The 21,975-nt window shown below is 43.1% G+C and overlaps 1 protein-coding gene and 1 long non-coding RNA gene across 51 annotated transcripts in view; one reads left to right on the forward strand and one right to left on the reverse strand.

Annotated features, from left to right (window-relative positions):
* Window positions 1-21,975, reverse strand: part of AOPEP (aminopeptidase O (putative)) — a 332,941-nt gene that overhangs the window by 222,379 nt on the left and 88,587 nt on the right. The gene's annotated exons all lie outside the window — the stretch shown is intronic.
* LOC140638276 (uncharacterized) lies at window positions 5,311-11,605 on the forward strand. Its single transcript, XR_012035389.1, has 2 exons — window positions 5,311-5,493; window positions 5,754-11,605. It is a non-coding gene; the product is annotated as an uncharacterized lncRNA (long non-coding RNA).

The following is a 21,975-nucleotide window of genomic DNA, read 5'->3' on the forward strand; positions in this document are numbered from 1 at the left end:
GCCTAGATCCATTAATTAACTAGGGATTGCAAAATGCTAATACTCCATTCTATCATCACTTCTTAATTTATTAGCTGGAATTCTTCTATAAAGAGAAATTCCCCTTCTTAATAATTTGATTATGCTGAGATACAATGTATTCAGGAAGGACAGGATAAATGCTTGATTCTTTCTCTTCATCTGTTTTCAAATAATGAATTCATTCTCTGGCATCATTAGAAGGTGAGCAATTATGGGAGTTTATTTCTACTATCTACTCATGGATTTAAATATGTTTGATGTATTTTAAACCACTGTACTTACTATCCTATTGATGCTCAAACTGCCCCAGTGGGAATCTCTTCAGTTTGGTTGAGTCCTTTGGTTGTATCTTTGACAGCTTCCTTATTTTCGGGTATGACCAAAAAACCTCTCCGGGCACAAGTGGTACATTTCCTGCTCCAAATTTGGAAACAATCATTTCTAAGGAGCCCTAGCTCCTTTTAGTCAGAAATGGTAGTTAGAAACCACAATCTTTGTGCTAGAGATGCTCATTGTTCAGCCTTTTAGTTGACACAAATAGGATATGTTTTTTCTCAAGATGCTACACGGTGAGCTCACAAGCACTTCATTTCAAATTCATAACTACAGAGTTTTTACTTAACTTTATCAATTTTACATCTGGATCTTCTTTCTCCCATAGCTTAAATCTCAGTCCTCAAAGACCCCAACATAATTACTCATTTACTTTATCTTACAATAGACACTAATCTCAAATTAGTAATATTATCACTACCACTCATGATATAGATCACAGTAATTCCACTAGAAGTATACAATCAAATTACTATACTTTAAAGTACTTGGAATAGTTACTCTGTATAGTTATGTTGCCAATCTGAAACACAGTTAAGTTCATTTGTTTCATTTTGCTTTTAATTTTTAGGGATTGCTTAAAAAATACCTACGTTCATAATTATGTACAATATTTTGATTCCAAAACCAAATCTACAACATAAGTGTAGTTAAAAGAAGTCTAGCTCCTATATCTGTCTCTCTCATCCTATTCCCTTCCACTATAGGTAATCATCCTAAAAAGTTTTATAATTTATATTTCTATTGTTTTTGTTAAATAGCAAAGGAACTGATATTTAGTATCAATTTAGCAATTCATACTACACACACTTTCTCCACTTTGCTCTTTTCATATAACCATACATCCTAAAGAATACACAGTCTTAGAGATGGTCGGCTTTTCTTTTTACAGCTACATAGTGCGCCATTGTGTGAATGTGCCATAGTTTCTCTCAATCAGCCCACGTTGATGGGCATTTGGGCTGTCTCCAGTCTCTTGCTGTGCCAACAAATAACCTTATGCATATTTTCCTGTTTTTGACAATATATCTTTAGGATAATATCTTAGAAGCTGGACTATTGAATAAAAGAACTACCTAATTTTGTTAGGTATGTAAATTCCCCTCCATGGAAGTTAAGTTGTTTTTTGCATTTCTACCAGCAATGTAAATTGCCTGTTTCCCTGCATTTCCATCAACAAAGTATGTCAGACACTTGGATCTTTGCCATTCTGATAGGTAAGAAATGATAGTGCTTTTATAATTTGAATTTCTCCTATGATGAGCAAAGTTGAGCATCTTCTCATAGGTTTAAGAGATATTTGCATTTCTTTTCTGTGAACTATTTATATCTGTAGTTCATTTTTCTATATGGTTATTGGGGTTTTTTCCTCTTTAATTTTTAAAAGTTCATTATTTATTGTCTATAGTATAAAGTGCAGATATTTTTTTCCCAGTGAGTCATTTGTTTTGCTTATTTTTTTTACATGCAAAAGTATTTTGTTTGCATGCTCTAAATTTATCAATATTTCATTTTATTGGTTCTGGATTTTTGAATCCAGAAGTTTTCCTCAGTTTGAGGTTAAAAAAGGAATTCAGTCATGTTTTCTTCTAGAACTTAAGACAATATTCTTAATGATCTTCACTTTTCCCTTTAAGTCCCTTTGAGTATATAGAACAAGTCTTATGTCCAGTCAATTCACATGTTGGAAGAAGTTCATTACCCATTTTAAAAGTCAAACATCAGATGTAGCTTATGTAGTCACTCTGCTAATGCTGTTCTATCACACACATGAACCCCTGGATTATACAGGCAAAGCACAGAAACGTGCATGTGAATGTATCATTGTGTTTCTCCTTTGCAGAGCTCCTCTCTGCCACCTGCAGTCATGATGTCAGGTGATATCCAACCCACCAAGTGCCTCAAATGCCAAGAGAGAGCTAGAGGCAGGGCATTTTGTTCCCTCTCTATTCAGGGAATGAACAGCAAAGGAAATCTGGCTCAAGGGAATAATGGATTGTACCTAGGGCCAGTTGGCACCTGCCAAGTGGCCAGGGTAAGTCTGGGGTACTCTCACAGTCATTTTGCGGGTTTTTATGAAAGAAGAATTTTGGCTGAAAGAGCAGCTGCAGCCAGCTGCTAAAGGAAACTCTGCCGGATGCCCTGGCATCACGGGCATGGCCTATTTTGTGAAATGCATCCAATTTAGGAATGGGGACATTTTCTAATGTCCCTTTCCAGACATATATCATGTTTCCCATCTAAAACATTTCTTCATCAATAGGCTTTTAAAAGAATGACTTCCACAACTGCAGTCTGACATGTGGTTAGACAATGTCTTACTTCTTTGGATTTCAAATTAAGGCCACAGAAAAGGTCTGATATTTTTAATGTTAAAAAATATAAATCAATGTTGTTGAGATATCTGATAATAATCTAAGAGGAAATAATAACCAGGCCTAGCTGGCTTTCAATATAAAACAGTATGTATCTTACACTTAGTTATAGAAGAATCACATACATAGAAAATCACTCCATTTGCTCTATTAACAAGCATTCTAGGTAATCCTCATGCAGGTTTCCTCATTTCCCAGTTTTCCTTGGGGAAAACAATATAAAACAAAACAAACACAAACACTGCTCAAGAATCTAAATCCTCTGAAAGTTTATCTTACCCCCAAATTTCTTAAATTGTTTTTTTTGTCCCCAGATTCTGAAACACTCTGAAACTGATGACTATTTTCTTAACAGTTTTATCCCTGGCATCTATCACAATGCCTGGCACACAATATGTATGCCATGCATGTTTGTTGAATTAAGGAATAAAAATCTGAGGCAAATAGGTATCTACACGCAAAGGATGAAGTTCTCATGCCACACACAAAACGCAGTACAAGATAGATTAAAGACTGAAATGTAAGAGCTAAAGCTATAAAACTACTAGAAAACATAGGTGCACATTTCATGACCTTGGATTAAACAATGGTTTCTTAGATATGACACCAAAGGCACAAGCAACCAAAGAAGGAACAGATAAACTGGGCTTCATCAAAACTAAATCTTTATGCTTCAAAGGACACTATCAAGGAAATTGAGAAGACGATGCACACAATAAGAAGAATACACATCTGTCATCTGCTTCCATCTTCCTATAAAAAAGATTCCCCAGCGTCAAACCCAAAACCATGGCTCTCCATCCCTTCTTTGCTTGTTTTCTGTCTCTGGTCTTTTCCATTTCTCCTCTTCTTTTTTTCCCTTTTGGTTCCCACTCTGTTTCTCCTTTTTCTTATTCTGCATCTAGGGAATGCAATTTATATTTTTATTTTTATAAATGGGATTTCAGGGTTTTTGTTTTGCTTTTCTTTTTGCCTTTTTATTTTTTAAACATCACCAGGGAATTTGTTTGAGGGTTAAAGAGCCTGGGTACCACAGAGTCTTTGCTATACTACAGGTCGCCTGCTTCTGTATACTTATCCAAGGCTTATGAAAAGACACACACAAAGTAGGCCTTTGATCCTGAAAACGTAGGGATCCCACTGGGATGAGGATAAATATTTATTTCTATTTGCTTTTTTCTGTTGGGGCCTGGTTTCTGGCTTGCTCAATGTCCTATTTGGCCAAAGACCAGCCAGGTCAGGAAAAGATCACTCCACAGTTCCAGCCTTGAAGACATGCAGGAAGAGCCTCCAAACAGTTCCCATATGAATTTTAACAGGGTCATCTGAGTACACTATGAGTGTAAGGAAATATGTAGGAAGAAAAGACATTCTCTGCACTCATGCTAAGTTAGAGCAGAAAACCAAATATAGAATATTCTCTTATGAATTTCTTCCCATACTCTTACCTAAGTAAAGACAAGAAACATTTCAGAATGTTCTAAGAGGACTGAAAAGCTATTTGGTGGCCAAAGTGGAGGAAGAAGTAAAAAGCGTTTGAGGTCACAAAGACCATGATTTTCAAACCCTAGTTTTGCTACCTATGAGCCAGACCTCACTTTCTTAAACTGCAAATCAAAGATAATAAAAACCTGCCTTACAAGGGAGCTTGGGTGGCTCAGTTGGTTAAGTGTATGCCTTTGGTTCAGGTCATGATCTCGGGGTCCTGGGATCAAGCCCCACATGGGGCTCCCTGCTCAGCAGGGAGTCTGTTTCTCCCTTTCCCTCTCCCACTGTGATCTCTCTCACTCTCACTCTCTCTCAAATAAATGAATACAATCTTAAAAAGGGGGGAGGGGAGTATGCCTGGGTGGCTCAGTGGTTGAGCATCTGCCTTTGGCTCAGGGTGTGATCCTGGAGTCCTGGGATCGAGTCCCACATCGGGCTCCCCTTGAGGAGCCTGCTTCTTCCTCTACCTATGTTTCTACCTCTCTCTGTGTGTCTCTCATGAATAAATAAATAAATCTTTTTTTAAAAAACCTTGCTTTATAGAGTTGTTGAAAGGAGTTACAGACATGTATGTAAAGCATGGGGCACAGTTCCTGGGACATATCAGCAACTCAATTTTGGTAGAAATAGTAGATATGTCCCACTGTGTCTCTACAAATGGCTCTAGGGTTCTAAAGCTTTAGGTCACCATGTTCCTTGGTCCTAAACTAACTGGAAGCCATAGAAAAGAAGATAGACTGTACTCTGGTTCTCAAATGAAGACCTGCCTCTTAAAAAGGGCACATACTCTTCTGCAAACCAAACTCATTCAGTGGAAGGCAGGCTCTATCAAAAGCCAGTTGTTAGCTGCACTGGGCATACTGTGTGTAGGGAAAGTACAACAAACAGATTCCCTAAGACACTGCTTCTGTAAAGATGAAGAACGGCTTTTGCAAAGAGCTTGGGCAGGCAGAAGTTTGTAACCTCCCAGGGCTGCCATCACCATCATCACCACCCATCACCACTGTTTCTTCTCCACTTGCACTGTTGGTACTGCCATGACTACCACTGTGGCCACCATCACCTCCACCAGTGACATCATAGACACCGTCACCAGGACCAATAACACCTTTTCTCCTTCCTCCATCACAACCATCTCCACCATCATTATCACCAGATGGCATCAATCAAAACCCCAGCTGCTAGAGAAGAATAGCTAAAGGTAAACCTGCCATACCTGAAGCCTTAAAGAAGGTTCTATTTGGAGAACTTTTGAATCACACCCATCTCTGAGCAGGTATAAAAATGGCCCCATCTAAAAGCTACTTGCTGCAGTGACTGCTGCTGAGCTGAAGAGAGGCAAACTCCCTCTTCTCCTTCCCTACCCTTGTGAGACACAGATCAAGGGCTGTGAGAAGGTTCACAAGCCCGCAAGTGGTTCTCTAACATGGCTTTGTCCCCAGGCTGCTCACCATGTCCCAACATGGCCCATGGGTGGGATAAATGAGTAGCCATGGCCTCATAACCAGAAAGGCTGGCCATATTTCCATCTGCCAGGAAGAAGCTGCTGTGTACTCCTTGGCCAGGAGCTTTGTTACGATGACTTGAAGCCCACTGATAAAACAGCTTTGCCAGTACTCCTATGGGAGGCTCATGCTTGGAAGAACAAGGTGGACATTTACTAGTGCCCTGCCTGTCGCCATGAGGACAACTGAGACAATATCCTTTTAAAATACCTTTCACAGAGATTTTGCTGTATTTTCCTTTGAAGGCATAACAAATATCTAAGAACCTTGCCCACATTAAAAAAAAAAAAAAAATGGGTCACATGTTTTTGCTAAAAAAAAAGCAGCTATTTTTATTTCCTTGTATCCTTGTAACATAACAGTTATAAACAGCTGAACTAAATTTTTAATTATCCTTTTTAAAAGATTTTTTTAAAAAGTAAAGGTTATTCCTAGGCTGACACTGAATATGCCAGGTCTGTAGCTAGAAGCAAATTTTTATAGCTGGTTATAAACCCCTGAAATATGAGTTTATACTGGAAAAGCTGAAGCAATCTTAACTCTAAGTATGCCGATGGGCGCCACTTTAATTACAGTCCCAGAATCAAATAAAACAGTCTCTCTTCTACAGTAGCATCACAAAGAACCCCATTAACTCTGCAATTACTAAATGAGGAAACAACATTCTCTAGAGCCCAAGCCAAGGAAAAAAGAACAGTGCATGTTCCAACATAAAGCCTTAAAGCCAGCTTCAAAGTTACAGTCAGCATAAGGAGGCGCTCCCCTGCACCGGTAATGTTTACTTCGCTCATTTAAAATAAGTGAGAGTCTTTGCCAAGGCTCACATAAGACTATTTGTTTAACAAATAAAAATGTGTGTTTCCTGGAGTGTTTCTAATTGGGGTTTGAGATCCCACCTCCTAAGAAATTCTGGGCTTGGATACCTCCCGCAGGCACAATGCCTCTGACGGTGTGGGTATCCCCTATTGAGAGGAGTAGAGGGTCTGGTGCTCATAAGGGAGCATGCACATGGCAAAATACACAGAACAAATGGTTTGTGTCCCACCAACGCATCCATCACCCTTTCAACAGGAAAGAAAGCTGGGGAAGGTCAAAACGATATCCAGTAGGATTTGTAAATCGAGCTATTCAGTAGGCAAGCAGACTTTAAAAATAGCAACTTGGGGGAGGAGAAGTTCCCCTCATCTCCTCCCTTCACTCCCTTACTCCAGCCTCCCCACTCTGCCCTGCTGCCCCCGCTGTCTCTGCAACAGCGGTAAAGCAGCCCTGTTTTCAAAACCATGCGAACATCTTGGGAAATGCCAGGGCAAAATCAAAGATTCTTTGGCTGGGTGTGTAATATAAAACTTGAAGTTGTTCCTGTTAAATAAAAACAGCCATGTTAATTTTGGTGCCATTGAAAACACAGGAAAATGCTGTTGCCAAATGGAAAGGGAGGAAAAAAAAAGCTTACCAAATGGGAAGCAGTTGTATTTTCAAGACTCAAGAAGGGTACATTACAAAAACTAGAGAGCAAAATCAAAAGAGGAAAAAGATGTAAAAGAATGGTTGTTTTCTCTATTTAATTCTTCTCCCCCCATCAAGGTAAAGGAACGTATCCCCAACTCCCTAGAGGAGAGAGGAAACTCAAGTCTCTGGGGTTCGCTGCCTTGGTCTATAAATATGGAAACATTTTCTCGCTGGGGCCCTGGTCCCACCCTTCTGGAAATGCTCTCAATAACACTCCCGTGGTTTACAGATTTGGTGAGCTACTCGGCAACCAGACAAAATATTCTGTACTCAAGATCCTGTTTTGAGCTGAGTTTGACAAATGGTTGAAGGAGCATAATCATAGAAGCAGAAATTGTTTATTTTCTGGTTCCACCTGAAAGTTAGCGACTACTCCCTGCAGTGTTTCCAAGTATTTCTGAGTTTTTAAACGCAGTAGATGCCAAACTCTACTTGTAATGATTGGTATAATTGCAAGTGATTCGCAGGAGACCATCCTTGGCTGGTTTTAACATCTTTGAACAAGAAACCGGAAAAGGAAAGAAGGAAAAGAAAGCTAAGACCAAAGACTCTTGAAATCCTCTTTTAGGGGTGAGATTCTGGAACATTGATTTGCTGGGCTTTTGGGTTTTTTTTAGATTTAGACAAGGAGAGCAGGAGCTCGACTCCCAATGAGCTAAAGCCCTACCCCAGGCTTGATCTCAGGATCCTGAGATCATGACCTGAGCGGAAACCAAGAGGTAGATGCTCAACAGACTGAGCCATCCAGGCGCCCCTGCTTTGTTGTTGCTGTTACTACTAAAAAATGTGTTATGAGAGAACTTTTTTATTTTAATTTGGAGGACAGTTGTAATGGTGATTCCTGAGAGGGTAACTCTCTTGCTTAAACTGGTGTCCAGACACTAAGGAAATCACACTAGCTATCTTTGCCAAAATTAAAATTACCTTCATCACCATAGCTATTCCTATGTACACTCTTTCCGTCACTTTATAAATAATAAGTAAATAAGCTGAATGTCATCTACATGCCTGGTACTGTGTAGCATGCTGGCTATGGTACAATTCAACATCAGGTGAATATTTTTCATAGATGGTATTTTTTTTTTTTCATTCCAAGGGTATGGCTTCCACAAACTGACATCTTGGCAGTGCCCCAGATTCTTGGTAATGGCCATGAGTGCATGATAACCCTGGCCCTGAAACAAAATCCAAGTTAGATTTCTCCAGTTCTGAAGTTATTGTGCAATATAAAACTTGAAGTTGTTCCTGTTAAAATAAAAACAGCCATATTTTCAAATTCCAAATTTAAATAAATAATACCTAAAAACTCAATGCCGCAGGGCAGCCAACATTGTAGCTCACTCTACCCCTCCTTCCATTCTTTCCACCATGGAAACCCAGGGAAGGACCAAGGGGAACATGGGGGATGACATCGGGGCAGGCCGTGACCACTCAAGACTCCCCGAGTGGGGGCTCACCAGGTAAGAAACTTCATCAGATCCTCCGGAGAATTGAGCCAAGAGAGGTTAACAGCTTCTTGGAAGGCTTGAATTCAAATTCAAGGAGAATTAAAGAACTTAGAAAAGTAATGAAATAAAATGAACTTCCAGGAACACATGCAACCCAGTCTGAAGTGAGGAATGACTAGCCATGTGTTAATAAGCAGTAAAAGGGAGCTGTAATAGTCCCTAAATGGAAAGCGAGTCAGCCGCCCAGCACCGTTGTTAAATAGAAGATCTTGAAATTGGTGGATGAAATCATGGCACCAGGGAGACATGGTTCAGATCGCAGGCTCTGTGGTCAGAGACCCAGGCTGAGCTTCACCTGTGTCACTTGGGAGACTAAGCAGGACACAACTATTCTTTTCTGTTTCTTCATCTACAAAATGCCAGTAACACTACCGTCCACCCCACAGCGGTTGTCAGGCTTATGTGGGACAGCCCATGAAATGTCTCTACACCAGTATTGGGTCTAGAATGAAGTGCTTCATAAATGGGTCCTCTGTTCACCAAGGAGATACACCTTTGCAGCTTCCTGCACCTGGTTTGGACTTCTCAATTTCTGGACAGTGAAGAGAACTAGAAAGTGATCCAGAAGAAAGCAAGTGAGATGATCAAAGAAAAGGCAAACAGAAACCACAAAAAGGAACTCACAACTGTTGGGATTATCTAGCCTAGAAAAGCAAAAGCTGGAAGGTTTAGCAACAAAGCAAATAAGCAGTAAAGCACCCCATTGTTCAGCATGGGGTGACCAGCTCTTCTGCTGCTGGAGTTCGGCCATGGGAGAAGGTATGTTACTACAGCAAGAGGTACAAGGGTTAGCTATAAAAAAGGACTTCCTTATAATTTTCTTTTTATGAAGAGTCATTTCCCTTGGCCTTAGAGTCAGAGAGGCACAAGTCTATTTCCCATCAAATCAGGCGTCCATTTGAAAGCACAGGAAAAATGACCTTCCAGCTGCTGCTTCAGTTTCTAACAAGATCACCACATCCTTAGGAGGGGCCCAGGGGTCCTGGCATATAGGGGAAGTGACACAAACAACCAGTAGCTCCCCCTTAAGGCAGTCTCTGAGCCTTTCTGTGATGGCTCTCTTTGTCCTCCCTAAGTGATGACTATCCTGCCGAACCAAGAGCACTATATTGTGTGTGTATATCTCTGGAAAGTAAGTATGTACCAGAGAGATCAAGAAGCTGAATGCTTGTGTGTGTGTGTGTGTGTGTGTGTGTGTTTGTACACACATAGTGCAAAGGCCTACAGCTTATATTAATTTTGTATCCACTAAAATGGTTGACCTTTAAGAGATTAAAAAAATTATTTGCTATGCTGATAAAGAACATTTTCTGAATTTGTTCTTTAGTGTCATGCCTTATTAAAGCTGAGATAAATCACATCCCTTGCTTACCTCCCATTGATGTCACCGAAAAAAATTAGATTATTGGAGCCAACATGAAACCATAATGGGGTAGCAGCTTAGGCTCTGCTTACTGTTTAAAATTGAGTTTTGGGTGATATGTTCTAGAATTATGTGGGGGGTGGTATATGGACATTTATCTGAACTTAAAAAAAAAAAAATGTTTTCAGCAACTCTGCCACAATCCAACCCATTCCTTGAGAAGCCTGGAAATTTGGTCACATTTGGTTGTTTGCATATCCCACTACTTTCCATTTCCCTTTCTGGCATTTCATTCCACTTTTTCTGTTTTCAGAGCATGCTTGGCCTTCTGCCCAAGTCTGAAGATTAAAACTATTAAAAATCTGTCTTCTCAACATCCTCCTTAAAAAAAGAGAGAGAGAGAGAGAGAGAGAGAGAGAAAGAGAGAGCGCATTAGCTCTCCCCTTCATTTTTTTCTCTACAAGGTTAAAAAATATTTTCCCTTTTTCTCTTTCAAACTTTCTAATTTGAAACCTGCACATCAGCATTATTTTATAAGATGGGTTGCTGACCTTTTAGCCTGGGCTCAGCCCAACTTCTTGCTCACTCACCTCCACATCTCTGGAGTAAACACTGGGCTTCTGGAAGCCCAGCTGCAGGTCCCTCCACCAACTATAACCACTCACTCAGCACTGGGGTGCAACCCAAATAAATAAAATCAATAGCCCAAACTGTATAAATAATACTTAGCTCTCTTAACCAGAAAAATAAATGGCATTTCTTGATATTATTTAAAAATGTCAAATATGTACATTCATTTTGGGAAAAAAGAGGTTCTCTATATTTCTGAAGTTACTGAGAACAGGAGAATACAACATCACAATTGTTGAAATTCAGAAATCTGAAGAACACCATCATCATTACCAAATGCTGAGAAGGGGGTCATCCACTGTGGCTTTGACAAGACTGGTCTAAGTGAGCCAGAGCCTAACAATGAAATGTTGGTTTTGGGGTGAAGACTTACTATTCTTATTCCCATCCCAGCTTTTTTTGCATTTAGGTTCCTCCACATTTTGGTGAGCCACACAAAATTGCTAATATTTGCCTTTGAAATTTCCCCAAACAAAAACCTCATGTGGTTCCACCTGTGGTTACAGCACTACTGGGGGCTAAATAAGATGCAGGCACATCCCTAAACCCCATGACCTGGCAGATTTATTAACGGAAACTTTGTGTATTTACGGACTCTTCAGAGTGCACCAAGTCCTCCGTGCAACATTGTTTACAATAGTAAAATAGTGGGATGGGGGTGGGGAGGGGACTCAAAGATCTATATTTTGGGGGATCCCTGGGTGGCGCAGCGGTTTGGCGCCTGCCTTTGGCCCAGGGCGCGATCCTGGAGACCTGGGATCGAGTCCCACGTCGGGCTCCCGGTGCATGGAGCCTGCTTCTCCCTCTGCCTGTGTCTCTGCCTCTCTCTCTCTCTGTGACTATCGTAAATAAATAAAAATTTAAAAAAAAAAATCTATATTTTGGAAAACATCCTCAGAATAGAACGCCATGCCACTAAATTAAAAAAGAGAATGAGACAGAAAGAGAACTCACTAAGACTTAGTAGAAAGAAGCCCAGGACATAATGTTAAGTGATAAAAAGCACAGAGTAAACAGGGTGTGTGCTCTGCCTCCTTTTGTATAAGAAAAGGGAAGAGGAGTAAAGTCTATATAGTTTTATTGGGTGTTTATTATTGCATTGCACGAAGAGATACAAGAAGTTATATAAAAAACTGCTACAAGTACATATGGAATGATGAGGAGTAAGGGAGGTGTCAACAGAGGTAAGGAACAAAACTAGAAAACAATTGCACTAAAGAAACTTATGATTCCAAGGCCCTTTTAGGCTGATTGCTTTGCAAAAGCATCTTAAACCATTCCCACTCTGGCCTTCAGGAATATCTCAACCAACACCGGTGGGTACACTTTACAAAATGCTGTGTGTACTTCTGGAGAGGGGCCTTGGGAAGGCAGCCTGAGCAGGGCTGGCATTCAAATCAGAACAGAGTAGGATGTCACCCCACCTGCCACTGCTCACCCCCTCCATCCTGGCCTTCTTCCTGACTCGGAGCCCCTCTGGCTCCATTTGGAAGTGGCAGGTGTGATGACACAGATTTTGGAAGTTTCCCTCACCTGGTCCTTTTAAGCACAGGTCAGATAATGCCTCTGACACCACCAAGAACAGACCAGACGCAGCTGCCTCAGGAGTGGACAGGGCTCCATCTTCAATCCATAAATGACAGGAAAAGAGGTCAAGGTCACAGAATTTTCTCCAACTGGTGGACCCAGAGCCCCGGGGGGCTTGGACAGTCCAGTTGAGTCCAGGTGGTATCCCAAATCCACAGACGATCAGGATTTCTTTCTTTTTTTTTTAATTTTAAAGATTTTATTTATTTATCATGAGAGACACACAGAGAGAGGCAGAGACACAGGCAGAGGGAGAAGCAGGCTCCATGCAGGGAGCCCGATGTGGGACTCGATCCTGGGTCTCCATGATCACGCCCTGGGCTGCAGGCGGCGCTAAACCGCTGCGCCACCAGGGTGCCCTGATCAGGATTTCTTTTAGATGTGAAAGAGGAACTAAGAAATGTATTTGACCTGAACCAAAGATGTCCGATGGTTTTATTCTACTGACTTCTTCAACTTTGGTGGGGGTGGGGGAGGGGGGAGAGAAAAACCACCATGTAAACTACTGAAGTTCAAGCTATATCCTTGAAGGAAAACCTAACAAGAATGCAAGTGCTACTCTAAAATGCTCCTTCATTGAATTGAGAAATTCCATTTGAACAGTCTGAGAAATCTGGACTCAATGACTTTTTGTAACAAACCGTTCGTGTTTTCATACTACCATTGTAACTTAACACACCTATTTTTATTTTCTCCCTGGAGCTATTATTTCAGAGGATCATGGAGATTCTGGGTTGGTAGGGATCTTAAAGTTTGTGATTCACCCTAAGAAAGAGCCACTCTTAGGTGTTTTTTGATCCACAAAACTACCAAATATCTCCAAGCTTTCTGAAGCAAGAGACCAGTATTTGCCAAGAGACTACTGCACCAGGTAGGTCACACGTGATCTTATCTAATGAGAAAAGTAAGAGTCCCAGAGGTGAGCAGTCATGAGATCTTACAAAGGAGTAACTGGGCTGAGTTCCACAAGTCCATGGCACATAACATCCAGTCCTTCTCAAAAGTCCTCTCTAAAACCTGAGTGTCTTTCCATCATCTCACATGGTGTCTGGAGGTTGGGGTGGAGGGAGGACTGGTACCAGCTTTGAAAAAGCACTCAGTTGGGGATCCCTGGGTGGCTCAGCGGTTTGGCGCCTGCCTTTGGCCCAGGGCGCGATCCTGGAGTCCCGGGATCGAGTCCCACATCGGGCTCCCGGCATGGAGCCTGCTTCTCCCTCCTCCTGTGTCTCTGCGCCTCTCTGTCTCTCTCTCTATGTCTATCATAAATAAATAAATAAATCTTTTTAAAAAAGAAAAAGAAAAAGCACGCAGTAACAGCACGACAGTTCAAAAGGCTAACCAAAGTGAAATAAACCAAAGGAAAAGATATTAAGTGTACTTGGTTGCCCCGGGCTTGCCCTTGCTTAGCTTACAACCCATGCACATATGGGTCTACAGGTTTCTACCCCTCAGCTCAAGCAAACCCATCGTTAGAATCCACTTGCCCTACACCTCAGAGGCCAAAAGTCACAGAAGCCTAGGCCCTGATCCTGGCTGTCAGCGCCTGCTGAGACTCATCACCCCACAAGATAAACTACAGGGTTGAATGGAGAGCAGAGCTTACCCTGCCTGGGGGATGGGAAATCACAGCAGTGGCTATCCAGAGCGGCCTCTCCAAGCAGGAGCAATGCCACGCTGGAGAGCCAGGGTGGGGCCAGTCCTGAAGGAAGCTGTGGGGAACCTGTGACAGCTAGGCCCTAGCAGGGCTGAGAGCTTGTCTGTGAAGTTCAAATGCGGGGAAAAATATATATATATGAAGACACTCTGCAAGCTGTAAAGAGTTGCCCAGGTGATATCACCCCTAGAGAATTGGAAGGGAAAGGATCCCAAGTTGCTCAAAGCCACCGACTCCTCTTTCCAATCCTAAGGTCTAATGATGCTTGTTTGTACAGGTGAAAAAGGAGCCCTTGTAAATTAGTGAGGGTCCCGGGTTGTAAATGACAAAAATGCAACTCAAGCAGCTTGGACCAAACAGAACCCTGTGTGAAGGCTCAAAGACCCAAGGGAAGTGCAGGGGCACACACAGTAATGCCATTTTCTCACCCATACTTCTGCTTCTCTTCCATTCTCTGAGACCAGGTTCCTCCTACGATGGGAGACCCAGTCCAATCACTCCCACACCACACAGGCCTCAGCCTCCTCTACCATTCATTCCAAACTGGGAAGTCCCACGAAGGGACGGGTACCAATCTTAAGTACAAGGTTCCTGTACAGAACAGTTCACAGTTCCTGTGAACACAGTGATGGTGCCGATGGTGGTTAGGTGACTATCTAGGTCTGGGCCTGTTTCTTTCAGACTTCGGAGGAAGTACTACAAGAGCAATAAGATATATGTTTGGTCTTGAGAACAAGTACCTGCTCTGCTATCTCTTCTTTTAGAAATAGAGAACAGACTTCTTTCAACAACTCGGGGCCTCAGGCATGGATGCCAAGGAAGAAGTATTCCCAGGTAAAGACCCATCATCTGTATCCTTGAATATTTTGAAACAATCCTGGCCCAGTTTGGCACGAGGCTGAATCCAATGGGCTCTCTTCATTTGTCCATTCACTATTCTCACCCCAACTTGCAGCACCACCATGTATGGCTCAGAAAGCAGAGGGAAGACTCAAAGTTAAAAAAGATAAATCTCAAACAGCTGCAACAGAGGACCCTGGACCACGGAGGTAAGGTCAAAATCATTCCCAAACGTGTCTTCCCAGACAGCACTGAAGCGGAGGAGGGGCCCCTGCCCCCTACCCTAGGGAATCTGGTCACCGGACCGGACCATAAAGAGCCAAGCTGGAGGGTCCTGGAGGCTGGCAAGCTTTCTGGGCCCGATTTCCTGCAGTGGCCTGGGGCTGGAGCCCCCTACCAGGCAGTGTGCCCCTCTCAGCTCTGGGGGCCTAATCTCCTGATTGGTTGCAGCTCTGCAAGAAGGTATCAAAGCCAGAAAGAAATGGTTTGAAGCCAAACAGAGGGGTGAGAGAGCAGGGAAGGCTGATAGGGGGTGGAGGGAGTCTGGAGGGAACTGGGGAGGCGGGGAGGGCCTGAGGGCAGGGAGGGTTAGGCCAAGAGAGAAGAGAAATCAGAATTAAATGAAAACAGTGTTTTGTAGCTGGGCCCCTTCTCAGTAAAGTCCTGCCATGCATGCATTAACCCTCCATGGATGAAAACAAAATCCAGGGACCTGGTGCCTGCCTGCTGGGGCACATAAAGCTTAGGGGATATAATATCTTCCAGGTGGGTGTGCCCAAGAGCACACAAAGGTGCTTGACAGGTCGTTTAAAACTGACTGTCAAGGTCAAAACAACACCACCTGCAGGTACAACTAAAATGTCTTCATCCATCCCCTCCTTTGGGTTCTCTGTTGTTGTTTGTTTTAAACCAAAGCACAGTTTGAGAGGCAGACAAGCCTGACAACTGTTCAAACATATGTACGTGCAACTTATTAGCTTGCAAATGGAAGTATCTGGAGGCTAAAAACAGGGGGTGGGGGAAACAAGTTAGCTGCCATCTCAGAGGGGAGGGGAAGGGGTCCCAGCTGTAAATATCTGGGCTAGAGGATGAAGGCTTCATCCATGGAGCACTCACCTGGTGTGGTATTTGGAAGTGCTGCTTTGCACTGATGGTGCACTGAGCAGAGGCAGTTATTATGAAAGGAAGGGGCCACTGCCCTTGAGATCTGTTTATTTTGCAATTAACCAGGAGTAGGCGAGGCCTCTTCTGAACCTTCTGCTTGGGGGCCTAAAAATTAAACGCCCACTGCTGTTTAGGTGGAGTACACTGCCCAAGGAGGACAAGAAAATCCCAGGCTTATGATCTAACTAGGTCTTATATCAAAAAGAAAATGTATGTGGATGTAAATTGCTGAATGAAACTGAATCACCTCCACCCCTGTTCAACATAAAAACTCAAACCTAATTAAATCAGAGAATGTTAGTGTTCTAAGAGACACACTGCAGACAATTCCAAATCAACCCCTCACTTTTTCAAAGAAAAAAACTAGGCCAGGGAGGCCCAGTGACTTGCCTGGGATCCCCACCTGTCACTGGGCCCAGTGGGTATGTTTGGAAACATACCTTCCTTAGGAGTAACAGACAAGCAGGGAGCATCACTATGGAACTTCCCCACTGTTTTCTTTCCTCAGTCTGACATTCTCACCTGCAAGAAGATGGCAGGGTATGGAGTCTGAAAGTTTCCCAAGAGATACATAACCTATTCAGAGATGCCCCTTCCCTACCAACCCCCACAAAGTCCCCACCAAACCACTGCTCTCTAGCACATGAGCTGAATCACTGGCATGAATGTGTTAACACTGCAGATGCTGAGACCCTACTGTAGACCCACTGAATCAGAGTCCCTGTGGTGGGACCCCGGTTCAAGGAATCCCATCTGCTGGGGTACAAGAAGACACAGATATTCTTAAAAAATTTTTCCCTGGGTACCTGGTGCAGCAGGTTAAGCATCCAATTCTTGGTTTCGGCTCAGGTTGTAATTTCAGGGCTGTGGGATCGAGCCCTGTGTGGGGCTCTGGGCTTCGTGCAGTCCATTTGAGATTTCCCTCTCCCTCTGTCTCTTCTGTTTGTGCTCTCTCTCTCCCCCTCTCAAAAATGAATAAATCTTTAAAAATATTTTTTCTCGTCCTTCTAAATTCCTATTTTTGTGTGTATTTTAGTGTACCTACTATATAAACACTGCACTAAATACAACTTATAAACACATATAAATAAATGAAGGGGTGATTATTCAAAAAGAGATGTATAATCAGAAAAGTGTGGGGCCTTCTGCACTGAGTTATGAGCCCAGCTTCCTCACTGAGATAAAGCAAGGCCCCTCCCAGGGCCTGACACACAGCAGGTCTTCAAGTGACACTCATACAATGAAAGGTGGATTCCATAGCCAGCTGTACAATGGACTCCAAGATACTTTGGAATGAAATCACTTCTCAAAGGTTTGTTTTGAGGATGTGGTGTCTTGGAGACTGTGATGGTCCCATGGAATGCACACTATTGTGGGGGAATCCCTGGGCACGACACACAGAGGAATATTGCACCTTCTGGCCCTCTCTTCAACAGGCACATACACACCAGGATATTAAATCAAGATAATAACGATATTAAAGGCTTTCTTAGAAGTCCTCCAGCAGAGACTCCATTTTAACTCTGTTTAATCCATTCATTTCCTAAATTAATTAAGCCATAGTTCCTTTTCCCACATTACTAACATTCCACAAAACTAGTCTTCCCTGGAACCTGCTGTAGAAAACCCTAATTCAGACTAAAGGTCTCCTGTTTCCTCACAGCCACAGAATCATCAGCATTCATCACACCTGCCCACTGATACACGTCTACCAAATGAGTTCATGGCTTTGCCCATCCTGGCCTTTCCAACTGCCAGCTTTCCATAGGATGTTCAGAAATGGCATATGTGCGCTAAGAGCCAGAAACTGCAGCTGGCTCACTCTCAGAAAGTTTTCAGGGTCTCTGCTTGGAGGAGGCCAACTCAAAAATGAGGATCTGTCAACCACAGTCCCCACAACTCAGCAAGCTGGCCGGTGAGGAGCAAGGCCTGGGGTAGGTCCCCAGGGTCACAAAAGCACCCTCCCTCCTTGCCCTTTCTAATTCCTGGCCAGGGAGCCCAAGTATCATTCACGCTCTCCTGAAATGGAATTCTAAGATTCCCATTTTCCCCATTTTGAGAAGAGGAGGTGGTTATTTTCAGCAAGCTAACTGGGAAAGTGAAGGGCAGATTTGGCATTCTGTCTTCCCGAAACAATGTCTAGACTTTCTGAGGAGTCACCTCTATAAATAGCATGGGTAGTTAACCAAGAAATATAACATGTTCTTCTCCAAGCTCCACTCGGGTTAAACCAGGGTGAACTTTTGCATTATACCCACAAATCCCACAAAGTAATCAATTTCCCAAAAAGTAATCCATTTTTTAAAGGAGCACCTCCTTACATCTTTGGCCTTTTAAAGTGAACACTACTTTTCAACAAAAGGTAGCCACTACACTCTTTCAGCTATATTTCAGGGGTGGGGTAAAGTGACAAGGCTACTCCTTACCCACTTTATGCACACAGGCCTCTGTGTCTCAGATGTCAGCGGGCTCCAGGTACCACTGGCTGTAATACAACAGAAGCAAGGTTCCCACCGAGTAGAGCTATTCATACACAGTGCCTTGATTGAGGATGGTTTCCAGAGCTGGTGTTTTCCCTCAAAGGAGTCTAGCCTTCAAAGAAATACATACACAGCTCCATGCCCATGTATATATGTAACACAGTCCAGAAGATGGTAGCATTTACTCTCTCTGTATAGTGGTCTGAGGAGCAAGAGCCCACAAGATTGGGAATATTCCAACTCTGGCAACTTTACGCATGGAATTCTATTGTTCTTTTTCACGCAGGGAATGGATGCTTCCGCAATGGGAATGGATGCTTCAGTAATGATGCTTCTGTGGAGAAATAGGTGGAAGGTGAAATAAAAAGCTTTTCTTTGCAATGGAAAAAGGGAAAGGTAGTGCCAAATGGCCATCTCAGGCTCAAGGGCTGGAAGAGATTAGGGGCCTATGGAGAGAAGAAGATTACACATGTAGGCAGAGGGATGATTGTTCCAGGAAGGCCTTTCAAAGGCCTGACAACTTCTCTTGAAGGATGGCCCCAGTAGTGTTCTGTGAAGTAGGACTGTCAGTCTATGTGTGTGGAGTACAGTTCAAAGAAAACAAAACACTTAAGCGTAATCTTTCAGAGGGTGAGGAATTGTGGCGTAATGATGATAAAATGCTACTTCTGGGTCTGACAAGCAGCACAGCTGTTTGATGGCAAGAAGATTCTGGTTAAGCCAAAAGCTGTGAGTTCACTCTGCTGTTGTTCCAACAGAAGAGAAAGAAAGAGCCAGGCCCCAACATACTCATGTGATCCAAGAATTTGCCTGGTACCCAGATTCTGTGGCTGCCTCAAAATGAGCCTATGGTAAGTGCCGGTCTTCATGTGGACTTCATGACACTATGATTTCCATGGACAGACCCTGAAGCAAATACACAAGCCTCAGAGAGAGCTACAGAAAACACTCACCTAAGTCTGAATCCCAGACTCTGAGAGCCATCCCAGGATGAGACCCTCCTACTTTTCTCTCCAACTGGCCAGCTCTACGTGACTTAGGGAGCTCAGAGATCCTCTTGCACCTGCGCCATGAAAAATGGAGCATATGTACACCTTCTCACTACCTGCCTCACTCGGGGTAAACTGGTATTGTCAGAAGTAACCAATGATCACAGCAGAGGGCTTTCAGAGACCCAGAAGAACATAACCTTAGCAATACCAGTTTCTATTTCAAGAAAGAAAAACACAAGAACTAGAACACAGTAGAACCTTCTCTATAAGACAGGAGGGAAACAAAGTCAGATAATTTTATCAAGAAGAAAAATAAAGGGCAGCCCGGGTGGCTCAGCAGTTTAGTGCCACCTTCAGCCTGGGGTATGATCCTGGAGACCCGGGATCGAGTCCCATGTCAGGCTCCCTGCATGGAGCCTGCTTCTCCCTCTGCCTCTGTCTCTGCCTCTCTCTCTCTCTGTCTCTCTCATGAATAAATAAATAAGTAATCTTAAAAAAAAAAAAAAAAAGAAAAGAAAAAGAAAGATCAAAAACTAAAAGAAGGGGAGCCTGGGCGGCTCAGTCAGTTAAGCCTCTGCTTTCAGCACAGGTCATGATCCCAAGGTCCTGGGACTGGGTCCCAGGTCAGGCTCCCTGCTCAGTGGAGAGGCTGCTTCTCCCTCTGCCTCTGTACCTATCCACCCCCCACTTGTATTCTCACATACTCCGCTCTCTCTCTCTCTCTCCCAAATAAATAAATAAATAATCTTAAAAAAATGAAATAGAGACATGAACACAGAGAAAGCAACAAAGGGGATGCTTGTGAGTTTGCCTCCTGGCATGGACCTCACTACTCACCCACTGGTTCATCACCATAGCAGTGGCAGGGATGCCAGTGAACAAAGGATGAAAGTCTTGTAGGAAAAAGAAAAGGATGGTCCGAGCTGCTTTCTATCATTCACACCCACCTACTTAAAAAACAGAGAAGAACTGCACTGGAAAACAGGGGAACGAAATGCCCCTTCAAAATATTTTTTAAAATAATTCATTCAGAAAGAAATGTGAGAATTTGAGAGTTTGGGAAACAAAGCACAATAACAAAGAAACAAAACCCACACATAGATGCCCTCCAAATCCTCAGCACATCAAAGAGAGCGGAAGGGCTGGCAGTCCTGGTGGAGAAAAAGGTGCACTCAAATCAGATGCCCAAAGGAAAGAACCACTATGGTTGTGTCCTGCCTTAAAACCATGGGGTCACATCCCCCCAGATTTAAAGGACTGTTTAAAAATATGCCAGTTTCGGTTTGGGGAGGGGAGGATCAAAAAATTCAAGTAGAAGCTAACAAAGAACAAGAAAGAAAAATTCCTAAAGCTGTGGAACCTTACTACTTAAGATAATGACAGAAATTTATGACTGCTTCCTTCCCCGGCAGAAAGGAGCACAATTAGAAGGCTGCAAAAAAAGGCCCTTTGTACCAGCATGTTATGTTTTGCTTATTCTATTACACATTGGCTGGGAGATAAGAATAAACAGGACAACACCCTGTCTAACCCCAGGAGGAGGGGGTGGAGGGAAAGCTGGTGACGCGCACTCTTGGGCATGTATGTGCGCACTGTTCATTCCCAAATTGAGGTACTTGAGAAAACTGTGCCTGCAATAGTCAGGAACTAGGATAAGTACCCAGAAGCCTTTATTGCACAATCACATCTTTTAGAACAAGCCATGTAGAATAGGGAGCTTTATATTTATAGTCTTTCCCTGCTGCAGAGCACCCTGAAGATATGTAAGTAACTGATGATTATTTCTCGCTGTTCTTTATCAGTCCTATTTTTGTTCAGTCTTTGAGAAACTTAAAAATTAGGGCAACCAAATACATAAACACTGCCTCCCTCCCTGTGACCTAACATGTCAAAAAAGCTGGGAAAGAATCAATCAGCAGCCACAGGGGAAGGGAAACATGGTGGCCTGGGACTGTTTTCTCCCTGCTCCACAAAGGAGAATGGCCAGTCCTTGCGCCAGGTGCTCTGATGCCCCTGCAGTGGAGAATTCTGCTAAAGGACAGCAGTTGCTAGGCCAAGTCGGGTTCTAACCAGCCAATCACAAGACAGTATGGCACTGCTGATCCTCATGAAACTGAGAAAAGACTTGACCTCTCTTGGGACTCTCTCCCGGTAACACCTCATGCCCAGAACCATCAATCCCCACTCAACATCTGCCATTTCTTGGTGGCTCTTCCTAGCCCTCCTCATACTGCCCAGTGACCCAAGACCTGAAGGGCCATGCAATCTCCTGGCATGTAAGGAGGGAACGAAGAAAAGCCACTCTAAAAGTTCATTGCCTTCCAGCCACACTGGCCTTCTTGTTGCTTCTCTAGCCCATTTCAGTGGTTCTCACCTTGGGGCCTTTGGACCTAATCTCCCCGCAGCCTGGGTTGTTTTTCCACCAGATTGTCACAAGCCTGGCTCCTTTCTGTTCTCCAGTCTCATAGCATTTGCCACTCTTTAAGAAGTCTTTCTTTGCCCCGACCCTAACAATCACTCTGTCAA

Source organism: Canis lupus, chromosome 1 (assembly GCF_048164855.1).
Source record: "Canis lupus baileyi chromosome 1, mCanLup2.hap1, whole genome shotgun sequence".
In the NCBI taxonomy this organism is placed as follows: Eukaryota; Metazoa; Chordata; class Mammalia; order Carnivora; family Canidae; genus Canis; species Canis lupus.